This window comes from Phoca vitulina, unplaced genomic scaffold (genome assembly GCF_004348235.1).
Source record: "Phoca vitulina isolate PV1807 unplaced genomic scaffold, GSC_HSeal_1.0 scaffold32, whole genome shotgun sequence".
NCBI classification, from domain to species: Eukaryota; Metazoa; Chordata; class Mammalia; order Carnivora; family Phocidae; genus Phoca; species Phoca vitulina.
The window spans coordinates 11175484-11193030 of NW_022589735.1; positions in this window are offsets into that span (position 1 = coordinate 11175484).

A 17547-nucleotide genomic window follows, 5' to 3' on the forward strand; every position below is an offset into this window, starting at 1 on the left:
ACCAGCAATACATAAGACTTCCAATTGTTTTCATCCTTGCCAGCACTTAGGATTGTCAGATTTGGGGGTGTTGTTTTTTTATTTTAGTCATTCTAATAGGTGTACAACGGCATCATGTGGTAGTTTTAATTTGCATTTCCTGAATGACACTGAGCATCTTTTCATGTGGTTACCTGTCATCCGTGTACCTATTTTTGAACTATCCAAATATTTTATCAAAATTTTATTTTTTTCATTATAGGACTGTGAGAGATAATAGTCCTTTACCAGATACATGATTTACAAATATTTTCTCCCACTTAGTGGCTTGTCTTTTCAACCTCCTAACAGTGTCTTTCAAAGAACAAAAATTTTAGGTCTAATTTATCTTTTTTTTTTTCTTTTATGGATTTGCATTTGGTGTCACACCTAAAATCACTTTACCTAACCCAAGATTACAAACATATTCTCCTAGAAGTTTTAGACTTTCAATTTTTAAACTTAGGTCTATGATATTTTGAGTTAATTCTGATGTCAAGTTGGAGTTTCCAGTTTTTCACACGGACACCCAGTGGCACCAACCCCACTTGTTGAAACATGTACTTTTTAAAGTCAATGATAGTAAGTACCAATCACTAGTCTTTAAATTTTATTGGATACATTTTAAAGAATAATAATGAGTAACAAAATGCTTTTCTTTTCAAATGTCAGTATTCCTAATATGCTGGATTAAATCCTCTGCGAATATTTGAAAGGATGATAAGGCATTTTAGAGGAAAGCATGGTAATGCGTAGGGGCTACATAGTTTTTCAAAATTATTTTAGGGGATATTTTAGCAAAATTTAGCAAAAGAAGAGTCTGAAGACCACTCTTTAAGTGTCAGCAGAAAAAATAAACAAAAAGGGAAGGATTTCCTGAGAAGGATTTCAATGCTGAAGGCTTGATCGCTTGGAACTAGCATAAAGGAAGGTTAGAGAGAAAGAAATAAAAAATGACAACATGGTTTCTAATTTGGGGGGAGATTTGTTTGGGTGGTGTTGCCAACAGCCAAGTTCAGAAATACAGGAGGAAGAGCAGACTAGAGCGGGAGAAAGGAAATGAGCTCAGTGTGGGACACGTACTTAGGGTGCCTGTGGATAAAGCATGGAGAGAACCAGTTACTATTTTATGGGGTTTGAGTTTTTTTTGGTTTTGTTTTGTTTGGAATTGGGTGGAGTTTCTCCTTTCTGTCTTGTCTTCTCTTTGTGTATGTGTGCATACGCCGAAAAGTTACTCCATGTTGGGTTATCTCTTTATATACAACTTGATGTTTGACTCAGGCTGGTCGGAGAGAAGTGGGTGCCGTGTGATGGAAAAGCAAAGGCTTGAGAAACAAACAGGCAGGCTTGGAGTGTGGAGTGCATCTGTGCAACCAAGAGCTGTGTGACCCAGGGTAAGGTACCTCATTTCTCTGAACCTCACTTTCTTCCTGGGGAAAATGGTGATAATACACCTACTTAAAACAGGATATTAAGTGGGACTTTTCCTCTCTTAGAATTGCAACCATGGGCAAAGGGTGACAAAAGTACCTACCCACATTCTATTAGGAGGAAATAGATAGATCCAGATTAGCTTGTTTATGCCAGGGGACTTATTAGATCAGGCAGATGGACTCGGAGGATGGTCGAGTATATTTTTCAAGAAGTTCTAAGACAAAATACAAGATTACCCACACAAACTCACTGCCAAACCCCTGGGGATGAGAGAGGGAAGAACAGGGGAGTCTACTCAAGGATGTGTCACACAGAGAACAGCCCATGTATCAGCCTCGAGCTGTTCTGCCTGATTCCCAATGATGCCCACAGTCCTCCTATCATCACCCGCTGCCACCAGCCCTCCACATGGCCTGACATGTCCAGGGCCTCCCGGCCTCCCTCTCCATGCAGGTCACCTTGTGCCTGCCCTCCCTGACAGCCATGGCCCCCAGGGGTTAAAGGCTCTCTCCTCCTGCTCTCCTCTATGCCCTCATCAGAGGGCCCCCAAAACTTCTGGGTGCCCTCTCACAGCACTTGGAAGGATGAGGCTGGGCCTGCTGGAGATTCCATGAACGTCCCCCAGGTCTAAGGGCCTCACAGAGCACACAAGAGACAGGGAATTGCTTCCCAATGCTGAGCTCAGGTAATTGAGTCACAGGGTCACGTTGCTCTGGAACCACCAGACCCACTGGGGATATTACTGTTCCCTCCCCAGCTCTGGCCCAGGAAATACAGGGGTAAGCTCAGGTTCAGAGCCCTCCCTCCCCTTCAACTACCACGTGCACAGTCAATTCTAACTCTTGCTTCCTTTCTTTCCTCAACAACCCCCTCCCCCAGCCAGGAGCACCTTTATCTAGTGGGGTGGGGGTGGGGGGTGAGGTAGGTGCTCGCTGTGGCTGATTGTCTCAAGCTCCTAAAAGACCCGAACCCAAGGCTTGGTGATTAAAAGCTCCGACTCTGCTGTCTCCGTCCTCCAGCTCCCTTTGGACAGTCCTCCCTAGCCTCAGGGACAATTCGAGGCGCTGGGACTCCTAGCCAATACTTCCTGTGCTCCTGCTATCTGTGTATCCGACATACACTGCAGGTGTGATCTGCAGTGTTCCAGTTCTCATTAACACCTGACGGGCTCAGGGTCTGCCCACAGGTGGCAGTCATCTTCCAGCCCCGCCACGGACCTGCAGGCGCAAGCTCAGGTGAGCCTATCAAGGCCCCTCAGGAGCCCGTGGGCACAGGCCACAAAGCCTGAGGCGAGCTGCTTGGCTCCCCGGGGGAGTCTCAGACGCCCAGGCCCGACTGCACAGCAGGGGCGCACATACAGCAAGCCAGAGTCGGGGAGGCTAGTGCCCTGTCCGCATCAGGGCGGAAACCCTGCCAGGATCAACAGTGGCTTCTGCCAGCCTCCCTCCACATTGTGGTCACCAACGGCCTGTGTTTTCTCTGAGACGTGGATTGTGAAAGTAACCCCCTGAGGTCTGGCACACAACGGATTTCTTAGAGGAAAGAGGACAGGGAGGTGACGCGTCTGTCCAAGGAGGCTGTGAACACCGGCTGTCAGCGCCTGGGGACAGCGCTGCAACAGCATCCGCCAACACCCAGGGGCCCCACTCACAGGACCATGCGCCACCCCGGAGATGCAACCCAGTCACAGAAATGCAAGCCCCAGAAGGACCTGGAGACCGCTGAGTCCAGATCTTTCATTTCACAGAGCAGGAAGCCAAAGCACAACACTGGGCGGCATTCAGCCTCCAGGAAGCCTCCCTTATGTTCCATCATTTCCTTCGTGTGTTTTGCCTTTTCCTGAGTTTTAAAAGACACGAAGGGCAAGATTTGCCTTACTTTAGAAAATCCATACACCACTGACCTTCATAACCTACTGGCTTCAGATCTGGACTCGCCTAGATGGTCTCATGCAGCCAGCCTTGGAAAGGGGGCTCAGCCCATGAATTAGGTCAGGTGTGAGTCTGAAGTCTACCTCAACCGCAGGTCAAGGGGCCAGTCAGCCTGGCCAAGGTGGATCTGAACACACACACACATTTATATATGACACATTATACATTTATATGTTGATACACATTCACACACACACACAAACTTTATTTTGGTAGGATATAGAAGGTTCTAAAAATTTAAACAAGCTTATTTCCTCTGACTCCACAGACTTCTTTATTCCCCATTCCTGAAATCTATATATCTAAATTTTGAAGGTTCACTCTGAAAGCCGTAAACTTGCCTTTATCTTGACTGGCTTTTAAAAAGAGAAAGAAATTCTTTTTATAGTTCAGGGAAGCCAGCAAAAAGTTAGACAGGCTTAAAACTGAATTCTGGCCAATCCAGTGACCAATTGTAAAACCTCAGGAAAAATCCTTAAACTTTCTGAAAGTCAGTGACCTCATCTGTAAATGGGAGTAATAATACCAATCCTAGCAGATTTTTCTGAGAATTACATAAGAATAGACGAGTATGATCCTTGGCACAGCACTTGGCTCATAGCAAACGCTCAGTAAATGGATATATTGTAATATCATTATGGCCATTGTTTTTTTTATTCTTAGTTCCTAAAATTTGCTATTGTGGAAGTGTATCAACTCTGCAATTTGTCAACCATTTTCTCCCAACAAATATCCTGAGTACCTTTTTCAAAACTGGTAGCTGGATAGATTTTTATCAGATGCTGACCGCCCCCTTTGACGAATTTATGAGGGGGTCAGAGCAAGTGGCCTGGGATTGCATAAATTCCTTCCCCACACCAACTACTTTGGTCACAGCTTGCGGTATAAAAACACAACCTGGACACTTCAGAAAGGTACAAAAAGCTCATAAAAAGTTGAGGGAAAGTCTTCAGCTTCCCGTGGGATACAATAGGTACATTCCTAACACAACTGAAACATTTTAACCTGTTTTTAAAGTGCTTGCTTTAGTTCACCAGCTTCCATGCACCCCTCCCCCTCCAAAATAAGGGCAACATCGCCATCTGCCGTTTCCATATCACAATCACCAAAGAGAAACTGCTCTTAACAGCTGTGAAAACTTTTCTAGCTTAGAAAACTAATAATTTAGTTGCTATTTCAGCTTCCAGAGTAAACTCTGTTTTACACAGGTCCACTGTTTGACAATCTCTTTTTGGAGACTGAGGTGGCTCGAGACTGAGGACAAGTCTTGGCTAAAATTAGTCAAATTTATTTTCCCAAATTTTGTACCGTGTGTATCTGTCCTCAAGCTTTCACTCTCAATTTAGTTATACAGTATTCCCCCTAAAGGATCCCCAAGGGATAGGTTTCTAGATCTCCAGTGGATGCCTGAAACCAGATAGTCCCGAACCCCATATATACTATCTTTTTTCCTATACATACACACCTATAACAGTTTAATTTATAAATTAGGCACAGTAAGAGACTAACAATAAATCGTAAAACAGAACAACTGCAATAATACACAGTTGACCCTTGAACAACATGGGTTTTAGCTACAAAGGTCTACGTATACACAGATTTTTTCATATATAAATACAGTACCATACTGCAAATGTATTTTCTCTTCCTTATGACTTAACATTTTCTTTTCTCTAGCTTTCTTTCCTGGAAGTATACAGTATTGAATCCACAGAACATGCAAATAACGTGCTGCTCGTCTAAGTTCGCGGTAAGGCTTCCAGTCAACAGTAGGCTATTAGTTGTCAAGTTTGGGGTGACACAGAAGTTACACAAGGATTTTCCCCCCGGGCCGGGGGCTGGGGCTCCTAACCCCCACGTTCTTCAAGAGTCAACCGTGCTAGAAGTTATGTGAATGTGGTCACTCTCTCAAGATATTTTATTATACTGTACCTTCTCGTGGTGGTGTGAGATGATAGAACGTCTAGGCGGGAGGAGAGGAGGTGAATGATGCAGACGTTGGGACCTAGTACTCTTCTACTACTGACCTTCCGCTCATACGTCATAAGGAGCAGCATCTGCTTCCGGATCGTGGTAATTAACACCAGGAAAGCAAAACTGCCAATCAGGAAGGATCACTATACTCAAAACTGACCTAATGAGTGGTCGTTCGTGTGTGGTTTGGTATCTCTGCCTTCTGAATCAGACACGGGGGTACAGGGAGGTGGGGGAGGCCTGAGAAATGTTGAGAAGTCAGTCTTTGTGGTTACTGCTCGAAAAGGGGATATCCTTGCTTGACAGCCACATAAGACCCCGCAAGAGCGCAGTCGGTGATCTAGATCAGCACCAGCTGGTCAGCCCTGACCCCCAGCACTGGATCATCAACCTGTCCCCACCACAGAGTTGACAGCTGTGTCATCTCCTGGACATAATTTTTTCCTCTGCCTCTGCCATGATTTATTACCACATACCGACAGATGACTAATACAGAGCTTTTCATTAACTGTAAAGTGGTTTTGGAAACAGCGTGTATGAAAGGCGTTTTGCAAAAGCAAGCCCTACGTACTGCGTGAAGTTGGAGAAGAGGTGCCCTTTCTACATTTGTGTACATACTTGTCTGACTTTTTATTTTTCCATCACCTCACCCGGCACTGGGAAACATCTTTCATCTCGGAATGGCTCTCTTCCACACTTAAGAGTTAGTTCAGTCTCTGGTGAACTGTGCTGGCCCCTGGCTATGTTCCTCAGATACTAAGTAAGATTGTAAGACTCCTGTGGAATAATTTGGGAGGTGACAGTTCATTTCGCACAGACAATAAAATAATGTAAACTGCCTTTAACTTAAACCACGATAAACTGCATACCACCTCACAGAGAACAAGGACCACTTTTCACATTCTAGGCAGAAAGCGAAATGACTTAGAACAAGTGGCATTTTTCACATCTTTGGAAGTGTGTTTGTCTCCACCACAGGATGGGATGTCAGCCCTGAGATTCCAGCTCCTTTCTGGGGCCATTCCCCTTTTGGATCAGGATCAAAGTGGACACAGCCCATGGGGAGCCACGGCACACTCCTGGGGGAGGCAGTTTGGTTTACTTGAGAGCAGAAAAAGAGACTTCGCAAAACCAAAGTTATTGGGAAAAGCAGGAAGGATCATGTTTGGAAAAAATGCTAACACCTGATCCACACGTTCTTTCCTCCCCCATCTGCTGCTCATAATCACTCACAGATGCTGAGATGTCTAGCAGCAAGCAACTTCAACTTCTAGAGTCCCTAAGACACAAAGCCATGGAAGCTTCAGCTCAGCTGCTCTGTTTCTTGTTTGACTATAATTGTAAATTCAAATTAGGGGAAAGTTTTCTTTCTCATTTTTACCTTTTGACCCCCTCACCTGTTTCTCCTTTGCCCCCCACCCTCCTGCCTCTGGTAACTACCAATCTGTTCTTTGTATCTGGGAGCTTGGGTTTATTTGTTGTCTTTAGATTTCACATGCAAGAGAGATCATATGGTATTGGTCTTTCTCTGTCTGACTTATTTCACTTAGCATAATGCCCTCAAAGTCCATCCATGTTTTTGCAAATGGCAAGATTTTCTTCTTTTTTATGGATGAATAGTATTTCATTGTATATGTATACCACTTCTTTTTTTTTTAAGATTTTATTAATTTATTTGACGGGGAGAGAGAAAGCACAAGCAGGGGGAGCAGCAGGCAGAGGGAGAGGGAGAGAGAGAAGCAGGACCCTGCCGAGCAGGGAGTCCAACTCGGGGCCTCGATCCCGGACCCTGGGATCATGACCCAAGCCAAAGGCAGATGCTTAACAACTGAGCCACCCAGGAGCCCGTATACCACATCTTCTTTATTCATTCATATTCATTCATCTGTCTTTATTCATATTCATTCATCTGTCTATGGATATAACCTGTTATTTCCATATCTTGGCTATTATACATAATACTGCATTGAACATGGGAATGCATATATCTTGTCAATTTAGTGTTTTCCCTTTTTTTCACTTTCAGTATGGTATTCAGTAAATTACAGGACATATTCAACACTTTATTATAAAGTAGGCTTTGTGTTAGATGATTTTGCCAACTGTAGGCTGATGTACGTGTTCTGAGTACATTTAAGGTAGGCTAAGCTAAGCCATGATGTTTGGTAGTTTAGGTACTTTTCTTTTCCTCAGATAAATCCCCTGAAGTGGAATTGCTGGAGCATGTGGTGTTTTCATTTTTAATTTTTTGAGGAACCTCCACAGGGTTTTCCACGGTGGCTGCACCACTTAACATTCCCACCAGCAGAGCACAAGGGCTCCCTTTCTCGCCGTCCTCACCAACACCTGTTATTTCTTGTTTATTTGATCAACAACCAGGCTAACAGGTGTTGGTGAGGAAAAATGTTTTAAAGAAAAGACCAAGTGTACCCCCATCAGTATTCTCTTTTTTGCATGTTTCCTTGCACTTTTTTTTTTGCTCTTTCTACCAATTACAGAGAGGTGTGTTAAAATTCGCTACTAGGTATATGTATTTACCTATTTCTTCTGTGAAGTCTGCCAATTTTTACTTTATGTATTATGAGCATATGTTATTAAATGTATGTAAAATTTAAATTATTATATCTCCCTTGTAAGTTGAACATTTTTGTCCTTTAAGAGGAACCAACTTTATTTTTAGTAATACGTTCTGCCTGCAACTTCCTTTTGCCTGATATCGATATTAGCCACACTAGTCTTCTTTTCTTCAGACTTTACCACATACACACACTTCTATCCTCTTCCTTTCAACTACTATTTATCCTTATGATTTAGACATATCCCTTGTTAAACAACATATGGTTGGGTTATGTGTATCCAACAGGCATTTTTTTCCCCCTCTTAACTAGAGGATGCAATTCATTTAGGTTTAGTGTAATTACATCTTTGGGTTTTCTATTTGTTCCTGCTATTCTAAGAAGAGTTTCTTTTTCTATCCTTGCCGTTCTGTGGATTGCTTGAGTATTTTTCATATTGTTTTTCACTCTTCCAATTTGGAAGCTATCCAAATTTTTATTTAAATTATTTATTTAAACTCTGTTTTTTTTTTGTTTTTTTTTTAAAACCTACACAAGATATTACTCCTTTTCTGGTCATTGCTTACTAAGATTTACCTAAATATTAACCATTTTCTTCTCTCTCTATTTATTCTTACACCTAAGTGTTCTTTCTGGATTCACTTTATTTCCACCCAAAGTAACTTTTGGAATTTTCTTTTATGAGGATTGGTGGTGGAGAACTCAATTTTTGTTGTCTGCAAATGTCTTTACTTCACCCCGTCTTTAGAATATATTTTACAGTAAAAATATATATATATGTTTTACTGTGTATGGAATTCTAGATTAGGGACACCTGGGTGGCTCCATCAGTTAAGCATCCGATTCTTCATTTTGGCTCAGGTCATGAGATGGAGGCCCGTGTCAGGATCTGAGCTCAGCATGGTGTCTGCTTGAGATTGTCTCCCTCTCCCCCCACTCATGCACACTCTCTCTCTCAAATAAATAAATATATAAAACCTCTTAAAAAAAGAATTCTAGGTTAGCACTTGTTTTTTCTTAGCACATTACATATATCATTCCATTATTTTCTGACTTTTATTGTTGCTGTTCAGAAGCTGGCTGTCAAGCTATCATTCCTTTCACGATGATCAGTATTTCTTACTCCTTTTTACTTTCTTTTAAAGATTTTATTTATTTTATTTATAGTTTAATTTATTGAATAAAAGACAACCTAGAAAATTTCTGCAGGGAACAGGAATAAGTCTGGGCATCTAATGCATAGCAGGGTGACTGCACTTAACAATACTGTACTATATACTTAAAAGTTGCTAAGAGAGCGCAGATCTTAAATGTTTTTACCTCAATAACAACAAAATGGTAATTAATTATATGAAATGATAACTTTATCATGGCAATGCATTATCACATTGTACACCTCAAACTTACATAATAAGGTGGTATGTCACCTATATCTCAAGGAAGGTGGGAAAAATTAAAAAGTTAAAAAGATTTTTAAAAGCTGTAAAAAGGGGCTCCTGGGTGGCTCAGTCGGTTAAGCGTCTACCTTCAGCTCAGGTCGTGATCCCGGGGTCCTGGGATGGAGTACCGCATAAGGTTCCCCGCTCAAAGGGGGGCCTGCTTCTCCCTCTCTCTCTCCCTCTGCCCTTCCCCCCACCCCACTTGTGCTCACTCTCTCAAGGGCTCTCTGTCTCTCTCAAATAAATAAATAAAATATTTTAAAAAAATAAAACAATAAAAAGCAGTAAAAAATACTTGAAAGGAGTGATAGCTTGACAGCCAGCTTCTGAATAGCAACAATAAAAGAAAATAATGGAATGATATATTTAACGTGTTAAGAAAAAATAAGTGCTAACCTAGAATTCTTTTTTTTTTTTTTTTTAAGATTTACATATTTATTTGAGAGACAGAGTGTGTGCATGAGCGGGTAGGGGGAGGGTCAGAGGGAGAAGGAGACAATCTCAATCTGACTCCATGCTGAGCTCCAGATCCCAACACGGGGCTCGATCTCATGACCTTGAGAACTTGACCTGAGCCAAAATCAAGAGTCGGACGCTTAACTGACTGAGCCAGCCAGGCACCTCCATAGTACACTTGAGTTTTATAGTGGAACTTTCTCTGCCCAACAGCAGATCCTAAATCCCTCCCCTGTCTTTACGAGCATAGTTTTACAGAGTTGTACACTGTGAATTCAATGTGTCATATCCACTGCCCTCCCCCTCCTCCCACTGGTCAAAAATCCCCTCTTTGCCTCTGTTCAGGTCCAGGGCCTGTAATTTGCTGAATGGAGACAATGGGTGGTGAGGAGGAAGACTGGAAGGCTTTGGAACATGCTTGAGTGGTTGGTACCGGAAAGGGCTCAGAGTGACTGGCAATAGAAAACAACAAATAAATCTAGAAGCTAAGGAAGAATAAATGAAAAAATGATCTTGGAATCATGTTCAAAATGTGAAGGAAGGCTGGCTAGTGGCTTCCTAGGGAGCTAACCTGTTTGTGAAGCAGTAAGAATAAGAGACACAGAATGAGTCTTAAGAGGTTTTACTGTGCTTAAGAGTGGAGGAGCTCTTAATAAAGGTTTGAGAGCTATCAGAAGAGATGGAGGTTGGTTTTCCAATAATTTATTGGATTTCATAGAGACACTTCTTTGAATGAGTCTCTCTATGGAGACTATGTTTAAAAACTGCCTCGCTTTATTTTGATTACACCATATGCCTCATATGCTCATTTTAAATCAATGAATAATTGCTGTTTAAAATTTAAATGGCATGATTTATCTAATATTCCAAAATTTATTGAACATTCAGGATGTTTTTAATTGTTAAGTCACTAGAGTGAATATCTTTTTACTATAAAATATTTCTAGCATGTACCTACTTTGGTCAAATCTTAACATTTTTTTGCTATATTGCTTTAGATCTTTTGTTTTTAAGAAAATAAAATTAAAAAGGAAAGAAAATTTAAAGATATGGTAGAAAGCCCATTCTTAATAAAATATTGCGAGCCCCCTCCAAGAGGTAACCAGTAGTGTGAATTTGGTATTCTTCCTGGGCTGACTTTATACTTCTTCTATAGATGTATGATCAAAAAGCAGTATGGGGTGCCTGGGTGGCTCAGTTGGTTGGGCGACTGCCTTCGGGTTGGGTCATGATCCTGGAGTCCTGGGATCGAGTCCTGCATCGGGCTCCCTGCTCAGCAGGGAGTCTGCTTCTCCCTCTGACCCTCCCCACCTCATGTTCTCTCTATCTCATTCTCTCTCTCAAATAAATAAATAAAATCTTAAAAAAAAAAAAACAGTATGTAATATTATTTAGTATTTAAAACCTTTCCTAAATGTCATCATACTGTGTGTACAATTTTGTGTGTGTGCTTACATCATATTTTTAAGTCATATTTTTGAAATTTTGTCAGTTTGATACATGTACTGTAATTCACTTATTTTAGTTATTTATTATATTTATTACATTTCACCTATCATTTCAAGGTGTGTATAGTGGGAAGGTTTTCAGGGAACCAGGTCTGTAATATTACCAGCACTAGAAGTCCTCATCATCTACACATACAGTTTTTAGCTTCTTTTGCATTATGTCCTTCAGGAAGAAAACAAACAAACAAACAAAAAACCCAGAAAAAACAACAACAAAAAACAAAACAAAACTCCATGAGCAGAGATTATGAGATAAACACTTTTAGGTGCAGAGCCACCATTTACATAGTTGTGGTGTGGTCCCCAGGATCCTACTGGTAGATACTAACATTGTCATATTGCTTCCCAAGACAGCTGTAAAAATAAATTAGATTCACTACGAACACATTAGCATATTTGATTATCATTTGAAGATGTTTCCTAATTTAGTAGATGTAAATGGCACTTCAAATTTGCTTTAATTTGTACTTTTTCAAGTTTGCACTGGAGAGACTTTTTTCCTGGATAATTATTTGCATTTGCTTTCTCATAAACTGGCATTTAAAAAATTTTGAGGGATCTTTTCTACTGGCTCAGCTTTTGTGATCTCTCAAGGAAATGGCCGCTCCAGTTTGAGCTGAGTATCTTTCAATGCCAAGTGCCCTTTTAATCCATACTCAGGCCCTCGGTGAGAGCAGGCAAGAAATAACTTCTTCCGGATCAAAAACAGAGAGGTGGACTTTTTACGTGGAAAGGCATCACATAATTACCCTATGCTGTCACTGTTGTTGACCTAAAGTCAACAGAAGCACAGTGAGTAAGACTGATTGCAGATTTAATTCATTTTAACAAAATCCATGGAGAATCAGTTCTGTACAAGCAACTGTCCTAAGGCAGTAGGGAGATAAAGAGCTTGTACTCTCTGGTATGTGGGGGAGAAAGAGGAGGATTACCTAAGGAAAAGAGGTTTCTTTCTTTCTGGTTCTTTTCCCAGCCCGCTAGGGCAGAAAGAAGATGGAAAAAGTAAGAGAGAAGGTCACTTATCTGCTCTCAGGAGGCTGATTGCCTCCCCAACACTGGTGAAGGAGGGAACTCCTCATTGGTGGCAGTGGGCGTCCCAGGTTCCCCTGACCTTCGGACCTGTGCTCAGGTACCAGGGCTGTCCCCCGCAGAACTCCAGTTTGGGGACCTTCCTGGCAGCTTTTGACCCATTCAGTCGGCTGTCACAGTGACCTGACATAGTGATGAGGAGGCCTAAGCACTCCATCTGCCAGCTCGTGTACTGAGCATGGCTTATCTCTTCAACCTCAGGCTTCTGCCCTGACCTTTGGACTTCCTTGCTGAGTGGATGGTCCCTCTGAGTGCTTGGCCTTCAACTTGGGTTTCATGTTTTATCTATGCCTTCTCTGCCATCATCACAGATGGTTTATACAGATGAAGAGATACGTGTTCATATTTCTAAATAATACAAAAAGCTTCCTTCTTTATAATCTTCATGGACAAAAATGCACAGTCATAAACAGGATTTCTAGTTCTCAAATAGACATGGAGTCATTAGAAAATGCTAGTTGTAATCAGGGAGGACTCTAAGGAATGAGGAATTCCCTAGCCTCTCCCTACTACAGATTATTATGAAATCGCCTACAGCCCTCCACCTCCTTTGGGCAAGGCAAGGGGAGACTCGTATTCCAGTTGTGAACCAAGTAAGCCCTTAACAGGAGATGTGACAATCAAAACAGTAAGCTCTGCTTACTCACTCTCCATCTCTCTCTATCTGCCATGCACATATAAATAAGAATTAAAATAAAATACACTTATCATTTAAGTGGAGCTCACCATTTGAATGTGACTCAAGAGTAAGATGGAGAATTTTGTAGCCATTCTTCCTTTTAAGTTAACAGACAACTATTAATGCATGCAATTATATTTGTCATAGCCCTACTGAAGTCTGAAAACATGGTTGAAACCGTTTTTAAATTAAAAAAATGATGACCTACAGCAGAGAGCAATTATAAAGAAATTTTTCAACATTCAAGCCAAGTAATGGACCTCCCTCCCTGGCCTTAACTCTAATGTTTAGATAGATGCCAAGTACAGCACAGACTCTTCTGAATTTCCTTTACTTCAACTTTCATTATAATTATGTTTATTACAAAACTGCAATGCCAAATTGGCCTCCTTAGCTATTGGCCTTGCAGTTTAAGAGTTTGTATGGTTCCTAAGATGGTGTAAATTATCTGCCACAAATATTGTGAACCGTTTTGGGGTGGCTGGGTGAAGTTTCATTTTCTGTACATTTTAGAATGAAGACTTAAAAAGGTTCTGCAGTTGATAAGTAATCATATTTACTTAGGGTGGGTACTAGACTTTCATCTCTTGAGTTTCAACTCAGTCAGGAACCATTCTCTGAGGCCCTACTTCTGGGTCATTATTTGGGATAATGTCTCCTCGCTCGGGACTGGCTTCCCTGCACATCAGGGCAGTACATCTGTCGAGCCTGGTGAGCTTCTTAGGAAAACACTTCATCAAGGGCTTTGGACTGGGGGTCAGAAGACCTGGGTTCTAGTCCCAGATAGGCAATTTACTGAGCGAAGGCCCACGTTAATCATTTAGCCCCTGAAGCTTCAGTTTCCTGCACCTGAAAATGTAGATAAAAATACCCACCTTGCACACCTCCCAAAATTAGTGGGGATCAAATAAGATCACGTGTAAGTTCTGTGTATACACCACTAAGTATATTTTTACATCCCAACCTTCGGGGAAGTCAGTTACAGCACAGTGTAGAGAACAAGATTGGTTAGCATTCTTTCAGTTCCAAGTACCAAAAACAACTCCGACTGTTTTAAGATCATCAAAAATATACTGGCTCAATACACAAAAATGAATTGTATTCCTATATATTTGTAATGAACTATCTGAACATAAACTTAAGAAAATAATTCCATTTACAGTAGCATCAATAAGAATAAAATACTTAGGGGTGCCTGAGTGGCTCAGTCGGTTAAGCATCTGCTTTCTACTCAGGTCATGATCCGAGGGTCCTGCTCAGCGGGGAATCTGCTTCTCCCTCTCACTCCGCTCCTCCCCCGGGCTTGTACTCTCTTAATCTGCTCTCTCTCTCTTAAATAAATAAATAAATAAATAAGAGGATTCATGGTTGCTTCACCATTTGCACTGATACCAAGGGTCCCTTCTACCCAGATCTGTGAGTGCTGATTCCTAAGGGCTTCACATCTGTGTCTCCCCTTGTCTTCCCAGTGATCTGGCCTGCGATGCCAGGAGCACAGAGAGGTTTGCTGACTTGTCCTTGGTCACACAGGAAACCTCAGCCCCACCCCAGCCTGGCACGCAGCCTCCCTGTCTTGTGGCCTTGCACTGTGGGCTAGTCGTCACTTGCCCTCATCCTGCCCCTTTTCCTTGATGAGAGCTCATAATTTTCTTCTCTTCCTCTCTCATTTTGATGGAGCTGACCCATTCCTGGCTTCGGGGTTGATCACTGGCCTGGCTAGCCAAAGTGATTGGTACAAAAACAAGCTCATGGTCCCACAAGGGCCAATGGCAGCCAGCCAGCCGCAGGTTTTGCTGGACCTTCTGGGAGACAAGTGTGTTTTTTTGCCTGAATTTGCTGAAGTGATTGTTATGGACTGAATGTCTGCCCCCCCAATTCATATATTGACGCCCTAACTCCTAATATAACCTTAGGTATCACCTAACACCCTCATCTGAAAATTTTTTAAAAACTAGTGTATAAAGGCAGATGTATGGCAGCTTGATATGGGGATCAAATGGATTTCACATTGCGGCACCCGGCTGGCTCAGCTGGTAGAGCACGTGACTCTTGATCTTTGGGGTTGTGAGTCTGAGCCCCACGTTGGGTGTAGAGATTACCTAAAAATAAAACCTTTTGAAAGAATGGATTTCACAGAGCTAGATGGGGAAAACAATGCATTTGCTGTCATAATCTCCCTCAGCCTCACTTCATTTTATGTACTATCAATAATGACAATGATGATGATGATGATGACAAATGTATTAATTAATTGGTTAGAAAAAAATTAATTGGTTGGAAGAATCTCTTCACATTGTAAAAGTATCTCAAATCATCACAATGTATACTTTAAACATCTTGCGATTTTAGTTGTCAACTATACCTCAATCAAGCTGAAATTCAGAAAATAATCTCATAGAATTGTTCTCAAGATTAAATATGAAAATGCAGCATCCTTGACCAATGCAGAGATCAGAAGTGACATCCTCACATAACAGATGAATCATACAGATGTGAGGTTACTGAACTTGACACATGAGGAAATTTCTCTCGAGTGTGACATCTCTAGGGAGAAGGAATTAAGTAGCTAACTCTCCCCTCTTGTAGGAGTGCTCCTTAGTGCAAAGTTCTGGAATCGGTCAGGTTACAGTTTGAACCCTGGCTACGTCATTTTTAGACCCTGGGCTTCTGAGAGCCTCAATTTCCTCTTCCGTAAAATGGAACAATGCCTACTCAAGCTGGGATATTCTAAGATTAAATAATCATGTAAAATGCCTGGCACGTAGAATATTCAATTCACCTAGGTCTCACCCCTTTCCTTTCCCCCATTTGCATGGCAAGAGTAGCCCATTCTACCCCAAATTATTTCCCAGGCCGGAGTTTGGTTACTCGAAACTGGACGTCCCTAAATTCCTCTGCCGGGGTCCATGTCAGCCTGAGAAAAGCTGGAAACTTTTTCTAATCTTAGGGAGGCAAAAATGTGCTAAAAAGAGAACAAGAGCGTCTCTCCTGCCAGCTCACGAGGGCCAGTCTTCCAACCTGAAAAGAGAACGAAGTAAATACTCAAGTCACAGAACTTGCTCGCCCCTGGAGCCACACGGGGGAGCCCCTGTCGGGGTAAACGCGGCCGGCGGGGCGACATCGGCGGAGCGCGCAGCCCCCGCCCGCGGGATCTCCCCAGCACCCCGCCCGCCCCGCCCCCCGCCGCACCCATCCCCCACCCTGTCAGTCCTCCCTCCGCGGGTTGCTTTTAACAAAACTCCAGTCAGAACAAGGAAGGCAGTCTGTTTTTTAAAAGTAGAAAATAGGGGCGCCTGGGTGGCTCAAGTCATTAAGCGTCTGCCTTTGGTTCAGGTCATGATCCCAGGGTCCTGGGATCGAGCCCCGCATGGGGCTCCCTGCTCAGCTTCTCCCTCTGCCTGCCGCTCCCCCTGCTTGTGCGCTCTCTCTCAGACAAATAAAATAAAATCTTAAAAAAAAAAAAAAGTAGAAAATATTTTCAAGTCACGTTCTTTTCTTCAAAACACTCCCCCCGCCCCAATAAATAAAGGGTGAAACCTGAGAAATGTCAGACGACAGAAGGGAATGAATGAAGTCCGGACTAGTTAGAGTAGCTAGAAGAGAGGGCACAAGAAAGAAAGGGAAGGAGAGAGAAAGAGAGGAAATCAATCATCAAGATTCCTCCTGTGGGTCTGCACCTGAGTGGGGAGTGACCCGGTTAAGCAGGAATCCCCGCTCCTTTGAGGACCCCGAGATTATGTCAAACCTCAGAGTCACCTGTTTTGGAAAAGGACCTCTCAAAAGACTGGAGGTTTAAATAATAAAAGAGATTTGCCTCCATTCGTGGACTTCCGGGCGCAAAGTTTTCTCAAAAGAGCAGACAACCTGTGAGACAGCAATGGGACTGTGCAATCATCCTCAAATAACAAAAACCACCGAGGAGGAGCGTTTAAAGGGCATTTACGGTAACAGCCGGGCCCGGACTTGGCCGAGCAGGTGACTAATCCCTTAAGCAAACACCTAGACACTTAGCTAAACGCGGGCTCGCTCTCCTCCCGGACTTGGCCGCCGCACACCAGCGCCCCCCCCTTCTTTGCGCCGGCTTCCTGGCTCACGTGGCGTGGGAGGGGCCTTTGAAAAATGACGTCAGGGAGGGCGCCCCCTGCCCAGCTCCCGAGCCCCAGCTCCCCTCCCCAGTTCTCCCCCAGGGCTTCTTCCTCTTGCTCCCCTTGCTCCCGCCCCCTCCTCCTCCCCATCCCTTACCCCCCAACCCCACTGCTCTCTCCTCAGATCCTCTTCTCCACCCACTCCTCCTCCGGGTCCCCTCCCCCACTTTCCACCTCCTTGCTGCCTTCCCCTCAGCACCCTTGCCGGTTCTCCTTCTCTTTCCCCCTACTGCCTCCTTCACCTGCTCTAGACCAACTCTCCCCCAAGGCTGCTCAGCAAGGGTCTCAAGGTTATGCT